Below are 23,976 nucleotides of genomic sequence, written 5' to 3' on the forward strand. Positions count from 1 at the left end.
GAAGGGCTCTTAGATCACCTGTCTGTCACTCAGTTCAGAAAGGAAGTAGCTGAGGCACAGAGAAGGGGAGGAATTTGCTTGGGGTCACACAGCAAGAAAACACCCAGGGCTCCAGGTTTCTAGTCCCAGCTATTTTCCTCTCAAACTTCCAGGCTCCTGGGTGTCATGTAGGTGGCATTAAAACCACAGCTCAAGCTGCAACTTGGCAACTGACGTTGGCTTCAGCGTCATGGAGATAAGAGGGAATGCTGGAGACTGTGACAACCTGGAGAGCCCAAGCCTCGTCCCAAGGGACAGCCAGCACTCAGCCCACACTGTGCAGGAAGGTGGGCCTCAGAACTGCCAGAACTGCTTTCTCAAGCTAAAAATTTGAGCTTGTATGTGAAGTTCTACAGTTGTTAAAATTTGGCAAAACTCAAAAAATTTAATAGGCGGGTGACATGTAAAGCAAAATGAGACATTTGCTGCCTGTGTGCTGCAGGTGGTGACTTTGGGGCTGTCTTTCTCGGGGTTTGGTGGGTGGAAGGCTGGGCGCTGCAAGAGGACTTGAGTTTTGAGATGCTGTTGGCTTGTTGCTTCACTCCTTCACCCTCTGGTCTGGGCATTACTGTCTGTCTGCTCCGTCCCAGGGCAGAATGAAACTGTCTGAGCTTTTCCCAACATCCCAGCAGCCAGGATGGGGCCAAGGAAGGATTTCGAGGAACATAGGAGCCTACTGCCACCTCTCCCAGCATCCCCCTGGGTAAAAGGCAAGGCTTCCTTGGTGTGGCAGAGGGTGGAGCTGAGCTGCAGGGCCCACATCAGACAGATACAACCCCTAGTCCTGGTCCCATTCCTACCCTGAAGATTACAATTTTGGATCAGACAGACCTGGGTTCAAATCCTGGCTCTGCTGTGTGACCTTGAGCAAGTGGTTACCCCCCTCTGAGCCGCTGTAAAGAAGGCATTGCAGATGCCCAGCCGTGTCCTCTTGGCATGCACTTCTTCACGCCCAGGGCTGCTTACTGCAAACTCCTTGCCTCTTCCTGAAGGGTTTCCCTGGCTAGATGCTCAGGGGGCTCAGGGGCCAGGCTGTCCATGTGCTGGAGCAGGAATGCCCTTGAACACCCACCCCCAGGCAATGAAACATAGAGCATCGGAGGACAAATAGCCCAGCTCCTTTGCCTTGCAGCTGGGATAATTGTGAGGCATATTCTGCCTGGTTTCCCAAATTCCCTAAAGGGACTACACTCCAGTTGCCTGCAGCCGTAATCTGCTCAGCTGATGCCTCACCCTTCAGGGCTTTCTGCCCCCTTCCCCCACTGCCTCCTCTTCCCTCTTTTTTACCAGGGTTCGCTGGTGTCATCTCCTAAATAGATTACTCATGATAAGCTCTTGTCTCAAAGTCTGCTTCTGAAGGAAAGTAAGCAAAAAACCTCAGTTTACTCAGCTGTCAAGTGGGTCCACTTAGTATCAGTTCGGAAGTGCTGTGAGGGCAAAACAAGCTACCCCGCACATAAAATGCCCAGGGGCTGTCGGGCACACTGAAAACCTTCCCTCAGTAGGAGGTGGCTTTTATTATTATTGATGACAGTGTTGTCATATTGGACTGACCCTCAGTCTCAAGGTTAAGACCATGAAGGTGGCTTTGAGGTGGGAGCCCGGCTGTCCTGGGAGGGCTTCAGGGGTGGACCGAGGGCTCAGGGTGGAAGGACAGGGAAGATTGTGGCCTCTGTGGTGGGGAAGGTGCAGTCTGTGCAGCAAAGAGGGTTGGGTCCCATGGGAGTCCGTCCCCACCACCCCCAGCCCCGGACCTCGAGTGGTTAGTGAAAACAGCGCTAATGGAGCTGGGCCCAGCTGTGACCATCGCCATCGGCGGGGAGGGGCCGGGGCCCGAGGGAGGGGCAGCTGTGGGCTGGGTGAAGGGGGACCTGCAGCCTGGCCTGCCCAGGAGAGGCCGCATCTGCTCGTCTCAGCGGCAGATGCTTCTGGGGAGGCGGGGAAGCTGGGGTACCCTAAACTGCCTCCTTGGAGGATCAAATACAGAATTTCAACCAGCCCAGATTCTGGTCGGTTCTTGAGCCAACCCCTGCTCTGAACCTGTTTGCTTCTCTTTAAAATGAGACTAGTGATAATATGACCTCATAGAATTGTTTTGAAGAGTCAATTAAAAAAAGTTGGGTCGGAGAAGATTGAGCAAACTTCCTGCCTGAGAAAGGGCCTGGCCTCCTCCCTAGCCGACCTCGGCTTGCCCCCCTTTTGCTGGCCCTGCCATGGTCCGGAGCTGGGAGCAGAGCGCCTGCGTTGTGTCCGACTTCTCTGCTTTTGACCTCAAACCTCACACAAATCCCCGGGCTCTGTGGCTGCTGCAGGGTCTTTGTGTCTAAAGGGCTACTGCTACCTCAGAAATAAAGGGCCTAGGGGACTCTCCAGAGTATTAAGGAGTGAGGTTCCGAGTGAATCTTTTTTGCCCTCAATCAGGGTATCATCCCACACACACATCCCTGAGGTATCTTCTCTGAGTCAGGCACCTGCCTCCTGGGACTGCTGTCCTGGTTTGGGGTTTCCTAGCTACTGTGGCCAGAATCACCCTATCCTGCTTCACAAGCTGTCCCAGATGAAAGGAGGCCCTGACTGTTTGGCATCAACCTGGCACTTACGGGAGGCAAGGAGTGGGCTTCCCTATGGCCCTGGCTTGGCCCACCCTGGTCCTGGCCCTAGTCTCTCAGCCGGGAGGGGCAGAGCGGTCTCTGAGGTCAGTCTCCCCTTTACAAGAGAGCCTTTTTGAATGGAGGGCTTGTTAGTGGGGAAAATGACCCTGGAAGAAGGAAGGTGGGGCCTGCGGGTCTGTGTGAGGTTGGAACTTAGGTTAAATACGGGGCCTGGAAGTACGTGGGAGTCTGCAGCTCTGCCCAGTTAATGGCTGGGAAGGCTCTTTGCTTAAATTGCAGCATGAGGCCCAGTGAGGGGGTGCATTTCTAATGATTAACCTTCTAGAAGGCGGGGACTGCCCTGCATGTGGAGCATTAGTGTAGGGGTTGGGGGGAACTAGTATCCTTGAAGCTGTGCGAGCAGGAGGTCCCTAAGGGGCAGTCCTCTTCGGCAAAATCTGGTAAAACTAAAAATGCACAGACCCTGAGGCCCAGCCACCCCACTCCTAGAAATAATAAGAAGAGCTGCCGGCACGTTCTCCACGCCAGGCAGTTGAAGTGCTTTGTGCATGCGAGCTCACACAGCACTGACCAATTGGGACCCCGTGAGGCAGGTACACTGTTATTGTCCCCATTTTCCAGATGAGGGAACTGAGCCTCAGACAGACTGACCTGTCCAAGCTGCTAGGTGGCGGAGCCAGCTCCCGTGTCTGCGCTCTTAGCTGCTGTGACATTCTGCCTCTACCTTCGGAAACATTAGCCTGAGGGTGATGAAAGTATTGGAGAATTCACGGAAGTTTGATTCTTACAGCAACACAACCAGGAGTCACTTCACTGCCCACCGATGGGAGCAGCCACACACTCCAGAACAATCCAACAATCCGTCCAGTTGTAAACAGAATGAGGTCAGACTGTACGCTGTGACTACATATATGCTTCATATTGAGATGATACAGTAACTGAAGAAAGTAATTTGCCCCTGTGCACCTGAGCCCATTCTTACAACAGAAAAAGCCCAAACTACACACATCTCACTATGTCCTGAAAGGCTGGAGGATTCCAGAACAAACCGCTGCCTGCAACTAGGTGGCTTCTCAGAGGAAGGATGGAGGGTGGATGCAGAACCAGCTTGGCTGAGAGTAGGAAACTGTTACCACGAGTGTGTGTTATTTTTGTAATTAAACAGGAAACACATTTTTTAAAAGAAAAGATATTAAAGAACCTCTAAAAGGGCCCTGAGGGCCCCTCCCCAGGTTTTGGCTCCCAGACCCTGGTGAGGACATCTCTGCCTTGACAGACTGGCTGGCTCAGGTCTGTCCTTACCCAGAGAGGAGAAGCGGAAGTGTCACAAGAAAAAGTCTCTGCTTTTTGTCCTGCTCTGAGTACCCTTTCGGCTGCAGCAGCCAAGGAGTTGGGGTCATGGTGCCCCAGCCTGTGGTGGCAAAGGGCAGTGGGCCAGGCCCCCTCCTGTCCTACCCTGACCAAGAGTGTGAGTTTTGGATTATTGTTTTCCTCTGGCCTCAGTCTTCTCACCTGCAAAATGGGAATAATACCCCCCCCCAGCTTGATCTAGAACCAACACGAAAGGAAAGATTTGAGGAATAATTATAATTTCTCTTTACTAGTAACCTTTTGGATGGAAGAGATCTGGATTTGAATTCCAGTTCCACCACTGACCAGCTGTAGACCAGGGGTGAACTCCTCTGACCTTAGTTTCTTCGTCTGCAAAATAGAAAGGAACGTGTATCAGTCACAGGGTTGCCGTAGAAATTCAAGGAACGAATTCAGGAAAGCATTCAGCCTGGTCCCTGGCCCACAGCAATGGCTCTTTCAACAGTCATGATGAGGAAGAAGGAGCAGGGAGCTGCCCAGGGGTGTGGGGCTCAGCGGCACCCGAAGAGTCTTAGAAGGTGTGCAGGGAACAAAGGCCTGGAGGAGGCGAACATTCAGGAAGTTGGGTCTTCTTTCTGCCGTGACTTCCAGAAGGGGAACCAGGCTTGGGGTTTGGCAGGGGGAGTGTGCCACAATGGTGAGTCCCACAGCCCAGCTTGGGGTCTGCTGTGTGCGAGCTGGCCCTCCAGGAATGCAGAAGTAAGAGGCGTCTCCCAGGGAGGGCCAGACAGGCTCAGACGAGGGTGGAAAAACCCTCTGGTCAGCGAGGCCTGGGGTGGGGGTAGGAAGCACTGGCCCCAGGCCTGGCCACTCGCACCTCTAGAGCCCCAGGCCCCCGGCTCTCCGGGCTCAGATCCACTGGGTCAACCGAAGCCAAGTGAACCTTCCCGAGGCCCAGCCTCGCCAGCCACTCTGCTGGTCTGGCCTTCTGATGGCTCCCTCGTGTCCACAGAGCAAAGCCTCATCCAGCTCCTTGCCCTGATCTTCCAAGTCTGCCTCAGTCTGACCTCCACTGCCCTCAGCCTTCGCGGTGTGGCCTGAGGGGCAGCACCAGGCTGGGCCTGGCCCCAGAGTTCTCCTGGGCTGATGGCCGGGCCGCCCCCTCCCCCTGAAGCCTTGCCCCAGGTCCTCACTGTCGGATTCTGCCCTGGGCTGGGTCTACACTGGTGCCTGTGACATAACAGCATGCTCCCTCACTTGGAGACAGCACTTTGCAGTTTACACGGCGGTTCAGCCACGTGGGGACTGGGTCCGCGCTATAGTGACCGAGGAGATGTGCCACCCAGCCCTCCTCCAGGAGATCCTGCAGCAGGGAGGGCTAGCTGCCACCTCTCTGGATCCACCAGCATGTTGGACCCAGGCCAGCTTCCCCAGGTTCCCCTGCATGATACCTGGGCACGGCGGAGGTATCGGACCTGCGTTCTGGTCTGGGGGCCCTTCCTGCCTCCTGCTCCCTCTCCCCGTTAGCCTTCGCAGGCCTTTCCCCTGGTAAATTTCTCGCATATCTGATCCCACCCTGGCATCCACTTATCAGAGGGCCAAACTAACACACTCACTTATCACAGGGCCAGACTAACACACTCGTTTTACAGGCCGGAGGGCTCAGACGTGGGACGTGACCTACACAAAGGCACACAGCAAATTATGGCCAGAGCCACTTCCAGAACTGTCTTCTTCTTTCGGTTACTTCCTCCCTCTCCCTCACCCCCTTGATCCAGCGTTAGGGTCAAATGCCAGCACAGCCTCCCTCGTAAGAAGCGAGGCTGACTCTGGAGGCATTTGACCCAGAAGAGATTCTCACCTTAAGCGACATCTTGAGAGACCTGGCCTGGGGCCTGGGGTCGAGGGCAGGCTGAGAGGCCTCCTGGCCCCAGTGGTGGTGGGGGCCTGGGCCCTGCTGCCCTGGGCAGGGTTCTCTCCAGGGAGCAAAAGGGCAGGATTGTGGGGCTGGCTTTTAAAGTAACACAACCTCATTAAATCTGTGATGGAGCGCAGGCCCTAATGGCTTATCCACGACTCTCTGTCGCCACTCCCCACTTCTGGGGAGGGCAGGTCAGGGGCTGGGGGATGGCTGGGGTAGAAGCACTCTGGGGACCCTGATCTTGGACTTCGCAGGGAGGTCTTTTGTCAGGGGGCTCTGTCTGACCAGCTCTGCGTTTCACTGTCAAGATGTAAGGCTTTGCTGGCGGGACCCTTGCTGAGCCACCACCATCATCCACAAAGGAAAACAAAGCCTCAGAGGGGTGACGGGACTTCTCAAGCCACAGCTGAACCAGCACTAGAATCTTCCTGACTGCTTTCTCCTTTCAGTGATGCTTCCCCCATCCTCACGCCGCCCCTTCTCAGCATCTGATTTCTTCCCACGCCTCCACCAAACCCAGACGAACTGTCTTCATTATCTTCTAAAGGAGGCAAGGTTTCTGCTTCTCCCAAGAAGAAAATAATCATTCCAGGTACTGCCTGTCTAGATTCCTCACTTCAGCAGGGGGTTTATATTTACCACAAAAGCACACACCTATTTATACATAATGTAGAGATACCATTTTAGCCTCTGCTCTCTGGATAAACCACAAACCTGTTAGTGTGGCCTTCCAGGCCCTGCCCACGTCTTTGATCTCCCTCTCTGCAGCCACTCTGCCCTGAATCTCTGTGCTCTGGGCCTGGGGTCCTACCCCCCTCAGTCCCTCCAGGCCACAAACATCTCCCCAACACAGGGCTTGCTGTCACCCTCTACCCACCATGCCTTACCCGTGGATTTATAGACCCCACCTCAACTCACATTTCAGCTCCAGGGCTGTGCCCCTGGGAAAGCCTTCCCCAAATCTTGACATGGGGAGGCCCTAGCAGGTGGTCGTGCCACCCAATCCTGCTTATCTTATTATAATTATTTAAGTATGTTTGGGATTCTTCATCTCATGTGTTTATCTTCCCTGCTCTAGAGCAGGCTGCAAGGGCAGGGACCTAGCACACAGTGTGGAAGGAAGGAAGGGAGGGAGGAAGGAGGTACGGAAAGGTAGAAACAGAGGGTCAGAAAACAGGAACAGAAATAGACAGTTAAACTCACAGAGGAGAATAACGCAATAAGGGTAAGATAGCTGCTCAAGTTGAATTTCGAATTTGACTTTGAGCTTCCTAGCAGCCAAGGCAAAAAGGAAGATATGGTCAGTTACATCAGTGTTGGTGTCAGAAAGGAGGAAACCCACCAGCTTCTCAGGGGAAGTCAGCTCTCTACGGTAGGGGTGCTCAGTGACGGGCAATTGGTGTCCTCAGCATCCCTTCACATATGCACTAATGGAATTCCCAAGGCAGTTTCTTATGCTGCGTGTGGGAGAAAGCTGTGAAAGGGACATGGGAAAGCAGCTGGAAGATGACACTTCTGCAAAGAGCTATGAGATGGACCAGGGCTTGCCCCAAGGAGTGGGGGCAGGGTGACCCCCCTCCATTGCTGTCACTGCAAAGTGATTAATCCATGGGATCACTGTTGTCACCCAATCTAGGGGCTCAGTTCCTCATCTGGCTCTTGGCAAAGCTTGGCTCTCAGAAGATTCTAGGCAGTTCGCCAAGAAGACCTCACCAGTGCTCTGGCCTGGGAAAGAGGCTGCAGGGGGTGAGATGTGGTGGTGGAGGGTGGGCTCTGGAGTCAGCCTACCCTGCACTCCCATCCCAGCTCTGCCACCTTCCACCTCACTAAGCCTATGGTCTATCCTCTTTCATCCCCTGAGGATTGTCCCAGTATCGCCCTCAGAAGGATGTTAACAGGACTGAACATGGCAGTGCACACAGTAGAGTCAAATAGCTGTCCACACTTGTCAGCATCGCTAGGATTCAAGGGGCCCAGAGCTAAAGCCAGAGGTTCTCACCAAGGACAAAGGATGGAGGGCCAGTAGAGGGTACGGGCACGAGAAGTAGAAAGGCCTGGGGGTGTATTTCTCATGGTGGAATCTGAGGTGATGTTTTTCTCCAGCACCTCCTGTGCACCTTGCCCTGCCCTTGGTTTCCTGGGAAGGGAGCAAAGTGAGGCACAGCCCGGGCATGCCTAGAATGTGTGTATGTGCGTGTGTGCATATGCACCTGTGTGTGGGGAGACAGGAGGCACCCATCTGGGAAGAGAGAAATCCCAGACCCTTCAGGCCTAGGGCTCAGGCTCGGACACACATGGGAGGGCCTTGAATTGTTCTGGGAAGAGAGGGACAAAGCAGGGGGCCAGGAAGGGGCCCGAGTGTTGGACCAAGAAGGAGGGAAGGATGGGGTTCCAGAAAAAGGGGAGAGGGGGCATTCCCAGTGCAGAGAGTGTTCGGGGGTGTGTGGTAACACACACTGGTGTGGACCCCGCCCAGGCTAAAGACTGTCACATGCTCCTCCAGTCTCAATGGATCAGGTCCACACGGCAGCCCTGTGGATTTGCCATCCAATCTCCACTCTATATATGAGGAAACTGAGGCACAGGAAAGAGGCTAAGAAACTTACCCGAGGTCACTAAGCTAGTGGTTAGAGCTTTAACATATAAATTTTGGGCATGGGGACATGAACATTAGGTCCATAATAGCTAGAAAGGGACCAAGACAAGATTTGAAGCCAGTCCAGTCCACAGCCCTGGCCCTGAAACACCTGTCAGAGGGGGAGCGGGGGGGGGGGCAGGGGCTGCAGATGAGCTCTGGCCAGAGATAGAGCCCAGCGCGAGCAGCAGCAGGCAGAGCGGAGGCAGGAGCGGAGGAGGGAGCTTCCTTGGGAAGGTCAGGGATGGAGGCAAAGTGGGAGAAGCTGGTCTGTGGAGGGCGAGGGGCTCATTAGCAGGAGGCCCAGCTGGCCGGCTGCTCCAGACCATGAACTTGGCAAAGGGCAGCCACCTAGGGGCAGAGGGCGGTGGATCCACATAGAAAGGGCTCCCGAGGGGGCCCTGGCCAGATCAATGAGGGCAGTCGGGTCGATGAGAACTCAGCAGGCCCTGGGGGCTTGACCTTGGCCCCAGACAGAGAAATGATAGCACTCTTGCAATGTGAGACCATGTACTAAGCACTTCCCTGCCACCGGTGCTTACGAAGGAGGCACTCAATCAAGTCCATGTGCATCCCTCAAAACCATCCTGCAAAGCTGCTCTTGTTATCCCCATTTGACAGATGAAGAAACTGAGGCTCAGAGTAGTTGAGGAAATTGCTCCATGCAGGCAAGTGATTTAAACCCAGACAGCTTGACTTCAAATCCCAGGCTGTTCATGCATATTTCCATAACCATCTCTCCTTGGTCAGTCCTGAATTTCTCCTTCTCCCGCTGTCTTGGTGGACAGACTGGCAGGTCTTTGCCCTTCTCCTTTGTCTGGCTCTGGTTTGGTTTCCTGAGGGAATGGTAGGTGGAGGTGGGTGGTAGGAGGGGCAGGAAAGCAGAACTGAGCTCCCCAGGGCAGCTGAGCAAAGGGGCCCTGGCTGAGAACCAGTGAGGAAGCCAGGGGCTGAGGAGCTGGGGCAACTGTCACGATGGCATCTGCACCAGCTGCCATCTCTCCATCCCCATGACCAAGTCAGGGAGACCTCTCTTCCATTGAGGCCCCCTGTGACTTTGCCCCTTTGAGGCACTGAAACCTGGAGCCCCATATAAAAGGGGATAGGCACCCAGCATATGTAGATTGCTATGAACCTACTGTGTGCCAGGCAGGATGCTACAGGCAAAGGATTCAGTAGCAAGTCAAACCAGGGCAGTCCCTGCTTGTGTGGGGCTTACAGTCAGTCAGGGAAGTCTGGCATCTATAACCTAATCACACACAACAAGGTGAGATTCCAGCTGAGCCCAGCACTGTGGGTACCAGGAGACAGTACACTGGTGGTGTATAGGTGGTGGGCGGGGGCAGGTGGTGACCTAGCAAAAATGATCAGGAAAGACCTTCCTAAGGAAGTGGCAACTGAGCTTTGTTTTCAGAATGAGCAGGTTAAGAAGGAAAGGGAAGCGTGCACAGCCTGTGCAAAAGCCCTGTGGTGGGAGGGAACAAGAAGAATACAAAGGCCTGAAAGAAGGTGGCTGAGGGGTGGGAGCACAGAGAAGGGAAAGTGGTTTGGGAGGTGGTTGGAGATGTGGGTGGGGCCAGATTACCTGGGGCCAGAGGGTCACCTAGAGAACACTTCCCTAAGAGTTGTAGGATGTCACTGAAGGGTGTGACCGCAATACCATTATTTGGTGGATTCTAGAATGCCCATTTCACTTTTAACATCTCTGAAATTGAGATGCATTTTATAATCTATAGCTTGTCTTAGTTTAATGCTTTTCTTCAAGGTACATAAAACCATGGTGTGCCTTACAATCAATTGAAGATGTCATCCACCCAGGGGAATACGTGAGAAAAGACAAGAAAGACGTACCCCAGATGATGCGCTAAGGAGTCTGGAGTCCCACCCACTCATGCCCTCACCCCTGCAGGAACCCTGGGCCCCTCTGCCACTCCCAGTACTTCAGAGAACACAGTTAGATTGGAAATTCAGGGTCTTGAGCTTGGACACTTTTTCACAATACACATGCTCAGGTCCCACCCCAGGGTGACTCGGGAATCTGTATTTCTCGGAGCCAGCTTGGTTGCTACTGGTCTGTTCACTCTCCAAGGCCCTGGCCCTGACCAACTGGAATTCTGCTTCTGAAACATGAATTTTAACACCCACAGAATATTATATACTTTAAAGAGCGCCCATGGCCCTGCACATAGTAGGCTGGGTACTGGAAATGCAGACACGGCACCGAAACGGCCTGAGGTCGTTGCCCCAAGACTCGCGGGAATGGAGGTCCCCGGGGTTCCCACGGCCACCCTCCTCCCGCTGCTTTTTCCTGCCAGCCAATCTTCTTCCTGCAAAGTTTTCTGGGGGCAAAGAATAGGTCGCCTGTCCCCTATCTCGGCCCCATCTTTATTTTCATCCCTTTCCCTCCCCCATTCCACACACTCTTTGTTTTTAGGGCAGTTGTGTTGGCTGGCTCGTGGCTAACACAGGCCGCAGAAGTCACCCAAGCGACGAGGATCGATAGCGGATCCAATTTTCCTGCTTCAGTTTTAGAGCTTTTGAGCTTCGCATCAGTTTGACGCAATTGGACAGAAAGCAGCTGAATGGCTGCCTCGACCCCAGAGGCTGTGTCTGGGAGCACCCCTTGTCAGGTTGGCCTCAGAGGCCTGCCAAGGATAAACAGGGGGCCTGTGGTGCCCCATCTCGCTCCAGATGACCATACCACTGGAGGAAGAGCAGTGAGGGGCAGCTGGGAGAGGGGATGCTGGAAGGGCGTGGAAGCTGCTTCCTACCTTCCTGCAAACCTGGGCTGTGGTCACCATGGGCGATGCAATCCAGTAGCATACTTGCTAAATGCAGACAGAGGAACCCACCTGTTTATCTGTAGTCCCCGGAGGCTTCTGAGTCCCTGGCCAGCCAACAGACTGCCTGGAGGAGGCAGGGTTGTAGGCTTGCGTGTGATGGGAGATCTGGCCTTACCTTCTGACCATCCCCCACCACACAATCATCCCCAGCTTCTTAGACTTCCAGTCTCTGAAGGCGGGCACAGAGACAACATATACAGAAGGCTATTCATTTCAGCAATAGCAAAAGCCTGAGACTAGCCTAAATGCCCATCAAAAGGGGACTAGTGGGTAGGAAATGGTATATCCATACAATGGAGTAACATTCAGCGGCTGAACAGAGTAAGTAACATCGAAATACACCTATCTGGGGAAATCTCAAGACACACTGCTAAACAGAAAAGCTAACCACAGAGCCATGGGAACAGCATGGTTCTGCCTTGTAAGGAAGTGCCCGTGTACGTCTGAACGAGCATTGATCTTCTGAACAGCTTTGCCTTGATAACCTGAGGAAAAGGATACAAAAGGCATGTTATATTTGGGGGCTTTTACTTCTAAATTACGTACTACAGAAAAACCTATGGTACATGGATACTTTTGCCTGTGTTTTATTTTGTTTTCAGTATAAAATCTACAGCAGCTAACCATGATGATGATAGATGTGTACACACAAATATGGGAAAAGATCCACACAACTTCAAAAGAAGGCAAGTCGGAGAAAACTATGTATGGCATGGTCCGTAAAGTAAATCTTGCATGTGAAGAGCTAAATAATATCTCCATAGGTTTTTTTTTTTTCCAATGCACAGAAAAGTATTGGTAGTGTAGATGCCAAGCTGCTAGCGGTCACCTTTGAGGAGGAGCAAGGACTTGTAGGGAGGGTGGGCGTGAAGGGGTCTTATCTTCCAAGGCTTGGGGTACCTTCAGGACATAGGGACCCTGAAAGTGGGTGGTGAGTGGCAAATGAGGACAAATGAGCAGCAAGGAGGGGTGTGGGTACCCATGGGCCTCGGTGATTATCATGGTCATGGTCATGCTCATGTGGGAAGGGGTACTTGGGGCTGACCGCTTATATTTGAACTTAACATCTTGGGTCCTTCTGTGGCCCTTTCTGCTGCCTCCATGACTCAGGGGCCAGGAAAGGAGGGGTGTGGGAGACTAAGTATATGGAGTGGGGTGGGGAGCAAGTGTGAGGGTTTCTCCAGAGGGTTGGTCCTGCCTGTCCCTGAGGTTTCTGGGTAACTAGGGGGCCCCCAAGGAGCCTGTCTGCCCCTAGTTCCTCCTTCTCTCTCTCGGCCTTTTCTAGGGACCAAGGTCTGATCCCAGGGCAGGCAGGCATGGCCTTGGACACTGGCTCCTGCTCCAGGACTGACCACAGCAGCCACATGCCACTCGAGGCCTCCACAATGCTGACCTTTCCAGAGCCCTGATAAGGCATTAGCATCCACACAGAGGCTGAGCCTGGCCCTCAGCCGATTCATTCATTCTTGAGTCCTTGGGGCCCCCTGACGTCACTCAAACCTGTGGAATAAATGAATAATAGAAACTGAATGAGGAATAGATCTGCTGGCAGCCTGGGGAATTGGAGGCAAACAGAATCCTGAGGGGACCTAGGGATGGACAGTCCAGCTCTGAATGGCAGGATGGATGCTGGAGATGTGATGGTGGAGAGGGGACCCAGAGAGACCTGCTATAGGAGTGGGGAGTCCCGGTCTGAGCAGGGCTGGGTGGAGGGATGACAGCACACACCACACTCCCAGTGCTGCCACTGCTGCTTAGGGTGGTGTCTCCCAGGGGTAGGATGGGCTGCACCCAGGAGATATCAGAGAGGGGCCGGCAGGCAGCTGGGGGCAGGGGGGCAAGGGGTGGGGGGCACTGGGCTATGCCTGGAAGCATCAGTGCCTTGTAGCAAGTGGGTTCTAATCTTGGCCCCTCTACTTTCTATCTGGGTGACATTGGGAAAGTTACTTAACCTTTCTGAGCCTCAGTTTCCATCACCTGTAAAATGGGGTTAATAGCCATACCACTCTTACAGGTTTGTTTGGGATTAAAATGAGATGATGTTTTTAAAGCACTTAGTGCAGCACTGACATTTATTAAGGGTTGAATAGAGAGCAGCACCTCTTCCCACTTCTGTTTATCCACATTGGGTTCAGTGTCTCAGAAATGCATGGCCACACAAGGGGCTAGGCTGGGATGACAGGGCTTCATGCTGGGAGGGAACTGGATGGGGACTCTGGAGTGTCCACTAAAGAGCTGGTCCCCAGGAAATGCTGCCTTCCCCGGAAAGCCATGCTGCTGTGGGTTTGAGTCTGGGCCCTGGCGGCCTCACCCCGGACACGGTTTGGAGGTGCGTGTGGGAGCAGAATTGCAGCAAGCAGCTGGACAGGGATCGGGGTGAAAGCTAGCCTTGCTCAGCGGCCGAGGCTGTGATGTCAAAGCTCCTGCTCCTGCCATGGGGTCTGGGGGCTCTGTAGCCTCTTCCCCAAAGAATCTGCTGAGGTCAAGCCCTTGCCAAGATGCCGCTGCTCTGAAGGACCTCCAGCCTGGGCGAGGGTTTCTATAAACTTCCCCCTGGTGCCATGGGAGGTGGGTGAGCAGGTCACGGAGCAGAGCTGAAAGTGTTGCTGCAGGAGCGGGGTGGGCACCAACACTTTCCAGAGAAGGTCCTGGATTGTCCCTTCTGCGTCAGTTGTGAAAAACAGAAGTAGAAAAAATTAGCCCAACATTGACTTCCAGGTGAAGAAAGGGGCCTGGGCAGGGCAAAGTCTTTGCTGAGATTGGCCTGAAAAGAAAATAATTTCTTCCTAAATCTGGGACCGAACCTTCTTCAGGGAGCCTCTAGGCCAGACTGGTCACTTTCCTGAGCCTCAGTATCCCCACTTGTGAAATGAGCCTCATGGTGAAACTGCCTTCCCCAAGGAGAAAGCTCTCAGGAACATGTTGGCCTTAGTTTCCTCATCTGCAAAATGGGCTGTAGAAGAAAGTAAACATGCAGCACAGGACCCAGCTCTCAACACCAGACAGAGCCCTTATCCTTCTCTTATGATAGTGCTTGAGGCCGGGGGACAAGAATTGCAGCCCCTCCCATTCCTCGCAGTTTACAAAGGGAAACGATGCACAGAGAGAAGTGGCCTGGCAAAGATCACCCAGGCACACTCTCCCCACACTGTCACCTGCACGGGCTCCCAGGCCCAGCTGGACCTGTGGTCTGGGCCAGCCTGACTGCCGTGGCTGGTGGTTGAGACCCCAAAGCCACAATCAGCTGGGCTTATCGATTGAGGGCCAGGCCTTGGGCCCCCTGCATGGGCAGGGCTCAGAGATGGGGCGGGAGGGACAGGGCCAGCCCTCCAGGAAAGCAGTCAGTCTCCACTCAGCCCTGTGGTTAGGTGGGCGGGGGGCTGGGCCTCTGGAAGGACCAGAGGAAGCAGTGGGCCAGGTGCCCTGTGCTGGTGGTTAACAATGACAGTGGCCAACACTCATCGGCCCCACACTCTGCTCTCTATGTTTTACCTGGGTTCACTTATTTAATCCTCACAACTCTTGGAATAGGTAACCCCATCCTCCCTTCTTTACAAGTGTGAAAACTGAGGCCTGGATTGAGTGCCCTGCCCAGATATACACAAAGAAGCAACAGCAGAGCCAGGACTTGAACCCCAGCTGCCAGGCTCCAGAGCCTGAGCTGTTTGTGTCTGCTCTAAGGGGAAATGAGGGCCCACTAGAGGCCTGTTCTTGTGGGGCAGAGGTGGCTCCTTGACCAGAGAGAATCAGACCAATGTGGATCGGTGCCCACCGAGGGCGGCCTCCCTGCAGGTGGCAGCCTGAGCTGCCCCAGGGACCCCATGCCAGGCAGTTCACGTGATGACTGAATCGCCAGACTTTGGCTCTGAATGGTGTGGGGCGAACTGTGGTTCTGCGCCTCCGCTGAGTGAGATGGGCTGTGCCACCCCAGCCCAGTTTGCTTAGAAACAACACGCGAAGAACACGGGCCGCTCAGCCTTGTGGAGCGCGGGCTGCGTGCGGCGCTGCTGGAGTCAGGCCCAGCAATGAGTGGCACAGACTAAGATCCCTGCCCTCGGGGGGAAACTGAGGCAAAGCACAGAGGGAAGAGCTTGCTAAGGGGATGCAACCGCCTGATGAAGATCGGGGGCACAAACCCAGGTGTTCTGATCCCCTTTCTGTTCTAGAAGGATGAGGGCAGGAGACGCCTTCCTCAGTGGTGCAGGGGCCAAAACTCCAATAGACCTGTCCAGGGGGGTCTGCCGGCCCCTCCTGGCGGACGGCGGCCGCCTACCCTAGGCCTGTTGGCCTTGACTCTCCCTCCTTCATTTACGCATCTCTCCCTCCCCTGTCCTACCTCTCCTTCCCTTCTTCCTTTTCTTTCTTTCTTTTCTTTCTACAGTTGTGAACCATCACCACAACAAGATATAAAATATTTCCATCACCCCACAGTTACCTCACACCCTTTGCAATCAGTCCAATCTCTCCTCCCGCTCCCTGGCCACTGGCAATCCTTGATCTGCTTTGTCACTATAGCTTAGTCCTTTCTAGAACTTCATATATTTTGAATCATACACTACGTACTTTTTGCATCTGCTTTTTCACTTAGCAATGCTTGTTTAGGTCTGTAAATCATTTTGAGGTTATTTTTATATATGGTGTGAGGTAAGGTTTGAAGTGTTTATGGTTGTGTTCTTGTAGTTTTTGCACATGGAGCTCAGAACCAGAGGCCCAGGCGCTGAGGTGCAGGTACTTCCCTTGAGCCGTGACCCCAGGGTACTCTTGCAGGGGAGTGGGCAAGTGAGAGGGAGGGTCGGCCACCCAGGAGCACATCATCCTGCCAGTTACTGCTGTGGGCGGGGCTCAGCCTGCTGGGAGTGTGGGGACAGTGGGGAACCAGCCTCAGGGGTGGGAGGAGGGAGCTGGCTCTGCCAGTCAGTGGTGGAGAGCCGCTCCCAGGGGAGTGCTCACTCCCGGGCACTCTGGCTTATCCCCCATCTGTGACCAGGGAAAGCTGCCAAGTGGGGAGTTACGGGCATTCCAGACAGAAATGAAAACTGTCAGGGTGGTTTGCACTGAGGGTGAGGAAACAAGCCCCTGCCACAACCTCCATGCTGTGTATTCGGTAACTATGCGTGGCCCACTTGTTTCTCCTGTGATTCCCACAACAGTCCAGGAACGGTCATTCTGCCCATTTTACACATGAGGAGATTGAGGTCCAGGGAAGTTATCTGTTTTTTTTTATTTGTTGAATAAACCAGCCAATGAACAAGCAAAGAGACCTCTCTAAAGTCACAGACTAAGTCAATCTATAAGGACAGAATCCAAGAGCCCTTGATTCCTAGTTGTGGCTTTTCCTGCCCCCTTTCTGTCCAGCTGCCTCCACCGGGGGCCTCTGCCATGACTTAAATCTCCCTCCTCCAAGCAGTGACTGAGCAGGAGGTCACCCCATCTCCAGGCTCGGATGAAGAAAGCTCACAGGTGTCAGGAGTGTCCGGTTCTGGTCCTTTCTCTACCCTCATCCTCAAAATGACTTTGGACAGATCCTGGTCCTCTCTTGGCTCCATTTTTTCATCTGTTGAATGGGGGTGAGTGGGTATGAGATCAGCTAAGTCCTTCAAGCTGTTGGAACACTGGAGATGATTTGGGCTGGGTTGCCCAGACTTGGTATGCCTGACGTGGGGGATAGAGGGAACCGGCTTGTCCCCTCTGCCCAACACTCAGTGGTTAGAGCCCCTGATGAGCTGTCCCCACCTGGCTCTGAGGTCAGACTTTGGCCTGGAGCAGCTCAGTGGGCAGCCTTTGTTCCACAGACCTAAACGTCTAGCTCTGGCCATGACTGACCCCTGACCTTGACCCATCTGGTTGTTGATGGTAAGTAGAGTCCTGATTTGGACACAGACTGATGCTGTCCCTTGTCACAAACTGATCCTTGAACCAAACCATATACTGACTCTTGATCTGGCCACAGACTGAGTTTTGATCCCAGCCAGACTGATCCCAGTTACAGACTGACCCCTGATCCAACCAAAAACCTCAGACCCAGGCTGACCTCTGACCCCAACCACAGACTGACCTCGGGTTCCTGAGCAGTGACTGGTCAGGCTAAGATTAGTCACTGATGTTTCTCAGCTACTCTCCCTGCCAAGTGGATCTGAGGTACCACCCCTTCCAAGCAGGAGAGGCCCTCCGTGGGAACAGACGAACACTGGACGAGGTGGCAAGGAGGTTGGGCTGGTCCGACCCTGGGGTTCCACTCTGGATGGTCACAGCCACCAACTCGAGCTCCACATCCATCAGGCGGGGACCCATCTCCTATGCTTGGTTGATTAATCCTTCTGGAGCCTTCATTCTGCCCTAGTCGTTTGGGAGACTTGATCTCCTGCGGGGGAGGGCAGGATGTGATGTAGCCCTTTAGAAACTAGAAACCTTCTGAGGAACCCTGGTATGGGAGACAGGAGACAGGGTTTGGATCCCAGCTCTGCCACTGACTCACTAGGTGACTTTGGGCATGACCTTCCCAGCCTTAGTTTCTTCATCTGTCCTGCCTCTTCCCTACCAGACTTAGAAAGCTCTCCTTAACCTGAGGAATCTATGATACAGGAAAAATGGTGGTTTATAACTCAAGGTTGATTGAGATGAATCAATGAGACAGTTGCCTCAGAGCCTTTGCACTCTCTGTTCCCTCAGCCTGGACACCCTTCCCTCAGACACCCCCATAGCTCACATCCTCATCCCCTTCAGCTTCCTGCTCAAATGTCTTCCTGGGGGAATCTTCTCTGATCACACAGTTTAAAATTTCACCCCTCTCCCAAATTGCTGTCCATCCTTCCTTCCTATTTAATTTTCCTCCAGAAGTTATCACCACCTGGCACACTATATATTTTAATTGTATATATTATCATTTATATTATAATGATTTATTTTGCTCATTGTCTTTCTCCTTTGCCCAGAATACAATCTTCATGAGGGTAGGAATTTTTTTTGAATAATTTTTATTTTATTTATTAATTTTCAAAGAAGTTTTAGAATTTGTAAAATTTTTTGATTTGTTTCTCTTTTTTGTTTTTAATGGCTCATTTAAAAATTTTTTTATTTTTATAAAATTTTTAAAGATTACTTTCCATTTACAGTTATTACAAAATATTAGTTACATTCCCGTGTTGTACCATACATCCTTGAGCCTGCCTACACCCGATAGTTCATAGCACTTACTCGTCCCTCCCATACTGCCCCTCCCCCTCCACAGTGGTAACCAAGTTTGTTCTCTATATTTGTGAGTGTGCTTCTTTTATGTTATATTCACTAGTTTGTTGTATTTTTTAGATTCCACATATAAGCAGTATCATACAGTGTTTATCTTTCTCTGTCTGACTTATTTCACTTAGCATAATGTCCTCCAAGTCTATCCATGTTACTTCAAATGGCAAAATTTCATTCTTTTTTATGACTGAATAATATTCCATTATATATATATTTCAGATACATACCCAAGAGTGGAATTGCTGGATCATATGGTAGTTCTATTTTTAGCTTTTTGAGAAACCTCCATACTATTTTCTACAGTACCCGCACCAATTTACATTCCCACCAACAGAGTGTGAGGATCCCCCTTTTCCCCTACATCCTTGGCAACACTTGTTATTTGTAGACTTTTTGATGATAGCCATTCTGATAGGTGTGAGGTGATATCTCACTGTGGTTTTGATTTGCATTTCCCTGATGATTAGCACCTTTTTATGTGACAAGGGCAGGGATTATTGTCTGCTTTATTCATTGTTGCGATCTCAGTACCTAAAACATAGGAGCATAGAAAATGCATGATAAATATTTATTAAGTGAATGAAAGAATAACTGACTCATGGAAAGTACTTAAACCACAGCACCCAGTACTTACTTAGTGATATTTGCTTCTGCAGTGCTAGTCGGCATCATTGATGGGTGATGGAACCAGAAGAAATTGGATTGGCCACCCGTTCACAGGAGCCTTCCAAGACCACTCCAGTCCGAGCTGACTGCACTCACTCAGAGCTGCAGTGATCACACATGGGAAACTTGAACAAGCCCCAGACTTTGAATCTGCATTTGGGCTTCACTTCCCAGCTCCTCTGCTTCCTGGCTGTGCAGTTCTGAACACAATTATGCCTTGTCTCTGAGCCTCAGTTTCTTCACATTCAGTGGGGTGAATATGAGTAGCTACCCCATAAGATGATGTGGGCCTCAAAGGGACAGGGCATCCACAGTGCTGAGCATGGCGCTGAGCACACAGGAGGCCATTGCTGTGGTCCCTGGGACTCAGGCACATACACTCTCTGTTCTGTTCCATGGCTGTCCTGCCTCATCTGTTGGCCTGTAAGTCCCTGGAGAGACTGGAACCTGATCCTCTTGGTCCCTTGTCTTCCTAACAGCCTGAGTCCAGCCTGGGCCAGTAAGGTGGAGATGCATCCTATCGGCCAATGGATTGACAAAATTGTGACTCTGCTTTTGGGTACCTGACAGTCATAACCACCAGGGGGCGGCATGGCTATGTACACAGAGGGCTGCCCCTGGTTGGTACATTTTAACATCTGCTGTTCCTCTGACAGACAAGGGGAGGCCTGGTCCATAGCCCCTGTAAGCTATTTCCACCATTCTGGTGGGGAAACTGCCCAGGAGACCTGGATTCCAAGCCTGGCTCTGCTGCACATGCTGTGTAATCTTGGGCAAGGACCTCCACCTCTCTGGACCTCAGTTTCTTCAACTGTCAAAATAAGAACACCAGCCATGGTATCCTATCATGTTATGGGACCCAGGGTTTGTCTCAACTTGTTTTTAATCAGTAATTGTGTTCATGTCGGCCACAAAGGATTTCTTCCTTTTCCTCCTAATTCCTTCTTCCTGGCTCCTGGAGGAGGGTCTTGCCTTATTATACATGCTGCCTTCTGTTGGCCGGAAGAAGAACTACAGCTTCAGTGATGGCCTTCAAATGCATCTCAGGGGAGGGAAAAGCAGGAGCTGGGGAAGGGTTGGGAAACCAGTGTTGTCAATTGACTCACTTAGCCAACATTTATTGAGCTCCTTCTGTGTACAAGGCCCTGGAACACAGCAGTGAAAACAATATGGCCTGTGCCTTTAAAGAGACACAGTTATTTGCAGGCATTTCACATCTGGGTTTTTGTTTTGTTTTGTTTTGTTTTGTTTTTTGGTCCACCCTATGTTTCTCTGGTCTGATACTGTAGTGTAGTGGCTAAAAGCATGGACTCTGGTGTGCAGATGCCTGGGTTCAAATCTTGGCCTCGTCATTTACTAGGTGACTAACCTTGGACAAGTTATTTGACTTCTTCTGTGCCTTTGTTTCTCCAACAATAAGATAGGGATAACAATACTACCCACCTCATAGGGTTGCTGAAAGGGTTGAATTGGTTCATATATCTAAATAGTTAGAATAGTGCCCGGTCAGTGCTGGATAGGTGTCAGCTACAATAATAATAATACATATTTGCAGAAAGATGAAAGGAACAACATGTGTATTTCTCCAATCTTAGAATAAGAGCTTTCCTATGCTAACTATATCTAAGGGGGTCTTATACAAGGGTCAGGTCAGTTAAGCTCATTTTGCAATGGGCATTTTCAGTTCAGAATGCCTCCACCCACCTTAGAGCATGGAGATTTGTTTTCATTTCACCCTCAGGCTGGCCCCACAGGGCTCCAGATGAGGCCTGAGCTGGGCATCCCAACTGCAACTAGCGGAGGCAGGAAGACTGTAATTGCAGGGTGATGATGGAAACAAGGCGACTGGCCCAGCCTGCAAGGCGGATTCTGTGCTGCTAGTGATACAGGTGATGCTGATGGTGATGCTAATAGTGGTGCTGATGGGGATACTGGTGGGGATACTGATGGTGCTGGCAGGAGCTCTGGGGCTTGGTTCAGGGAACCTGACCTTATCTTCCTCTCTCCCAGTCTCCTCCAGCCCCAGCCCCCCTCAAGTCCTGGGACAAGGGGATGGGATACAGATTCCCACTAAACTTCCTAAGCCCTATTTTTGAGTCAGAAAAAGGAGGTCGTAATTGGAGCACTAAGTACCCCACCTCATTCTGTCTCTAAGGACTATGAGACACTTTATCTCTCTCTGCTTCAGTTTCTTCATCTGTCAAATGGGAAAAGGGAGAAGGCCCATTGGTCCTGAACTTTTAAATTTTGCTTTGAAAATTTAATGAAATCTGGGCCTCCCCTCAGGAAATGCAGATACACACACACAACCACCTACACATGTAACCACACACACATGCAACCAAAGCTCCACACACGTACATACAACCACACACACACAACCACAAGTCTGTGTGATTTGGAGGGGTTCCAGCTCTTCTTCAGGTCCATGGGCCTTGCTTCTGTCCCTTGGATGGGCTAATCTCTAACTTTCTCCCGGCCTCATCATCCAGGACTCCCTGGTCTGAGGTCCTCTCACCTGAAGCCCAAGCCGGGCCTGGGTGGCCTGTGCCAAATGGCACCCAAGAGACCTGGTAAGGAAGGGTTGCCTGTGTCTGATCCAGCCAGTCTATCCTTCCTGCCCCCACCACAAAGGCTGCCTGGGCTCATAGGAGCGTCCTCCTGGCTTGCAGGAAAGGAGGAGTGGTGATAGAAGCCTCGAGCTAAAGGGTGGTGTTGGTGCCGATGGCATCTCTGGCCGCTGATGTAGGCCAAGTGGGTCCTTTACACCGGCCCCTCCAGGAGCACGGCCTCCAGCGACTCAGTGGAATCCGGGAAAGAGATTTGCTACCTCCACCCAAAAAGGGGGAGAAAAGCAAGAGAAGTCCTCCCAGGTGACTTCCTGGGGCCCAGACCCCACTCCCCGTACCCGGAGCTCCAGGTAGGGGGCAGCAAAGAGCAGGAACCCATGAGATGGGGGTTCCAGTCCAGCTTCACCTCAGTTAAGAAGCCGTTCATGGTTATAGCACATTAGTTTACAAAACATCCCCATATGCATCATTAGCGGTGAGCCCCACCAGGACCCTGGGAAGTAAGACTTATTCCCTTGCTGCAGGAAAAGGCTCAGAAAGACAGAATGACTTGACCAACGTCGTACCACAAGGAAGGGGCTGAGTGAGGCCTTAGATCTAGTCCCAGCTCACAATCCAGTGCTCTTTCCAAAACCTCATAGGCCTCTGCTACTACCTGGCTGTGGGAACGTGAGCAGTCTGCTCTCTCCAGCCTTAGCCTCCTCGTCCGTAAAAAGATATTGGACCAGAGGAGCCCTGGGGGACTTCCCAGCCGTGACCTTTTAGGACCGTCTGTTTTCATTCTCTGAGGTAGCAGGTGGGGGGATTATCACCCCATTTCACAGATGGGGAACAGGCCCAGACAGGGAAGAAACTTGGCCAAGGCCTCAGCGCAAGGAAGTGGCAAAGCCGGGACGAGAACCCAGGTCTGTAGACCCCCAGCCACAGAGTCAGGGGCCCCAGCCGGAGCTGGGTTTCTAAGAATAAAGCCTGCTCCCAGGACAGACCAGAGAACAGGGACTTTTAGGCCCAGCCATTTCCCAAGTGTGAGCTCAGGCAGGGCCCGGCTTGGCGTAGGGGGTGGGAAGGGCCGACCACTTCCTGCTCGGGCTGGCGCGGTCCCCATGAGGTGGTCATCAGAGCCCGACCACTTCCCGGTCTGGGCCGCCTTCCCCTTTCTGAGCCTGGGAGGGGACGGATGGCCCAGTGAGGCGCCCCTTGCGTGCTGCAGCCTGGACGGTGTCTGGCCTCTTTTCATTTCCCCTGCTCACCGCGTCCCTCTCCACAGCCACCAACGGTCGGAAGCTGCACAGAGCTGCCCGCCCTGTGCTCCGTCCACAGCTGAGCACCTCCTGGCCCTCGGGGCTCCTCGTCCCAGCGGCTGGCAGGAGTGTCTCCTCCTCAGCCCTGCTGTGTGCCAGGCACTTGGGGTATCTGTCCACAGAGGGCCTGCCACAAGTTTTTCTCATACCCACAGAGGCTCAGAGAGATTGTCGGTGACCCAAGGTCACACAGCCAGTAAGTGGCAGAACTAGAATTGGAATTCAGATGTGTCTGACTCCAAAATCCGTGTCCTTTGCACATTTAACGTCCCTAGTGGCCCCCAGAGGAAGTCAGAGCCAGAGGAGGCTTTGGATGGGAGAGGCATTGGAAGGATCCCACCAGACACTAAGCTCTCAGGCCTGTGACAGCATCTGCTTCTCCTCCCTAGTATATCCCAGAACCAGCCTGGCCCCTGCTCTGGAGCATGTACTCAGGACACACGGAAAGATGTAAGTTACCCTAGCTGCTCCCATCCAACTCCCCAGATATGCATGAGCCCCGGGCTTGGGGACATGGACCTGAGGGAGACGTGGCCCCTTGCCCCTTATCCCATCACCCTGACATAGGCACGGTGCTCGAGATTTCAAAACTCACCTCAAATCCCATGTGGGAGATCAAATACCCTTTAGTCCTTCCAGCGGGGAAGCCAGGAGCTCACAGGGTCTCAGAGTGTTAAGGAGGCAGCAGAATGCAGGGATAAAGAGCATGGAGCCAGGCAGGCCTGGGTTCAAGCCCTAGCTCTGCCAAACCTAGGGTACCCTTGGGGAAATGACTTTATGCAGCTCGGTTTCCTCACCTGTAAAATGGGAACAAACAATAGAGACTGTCTTAACTG

Source organism: Camelus dromedarius, chromosome 14, assembly GCF_036321535.1.
Source record: "Camelus dromedarius isolate mCamDro1 chromosome 14, mCamDro1.pat, whole genome shotgun sequence".
In the NCBI taxonomy this organism is placed as follows: Eukaryota; Metazoa; Chordata; class Mammalia; order Artiodactyla; family Camelidae; genus Camelus; species Camelus dromedarius.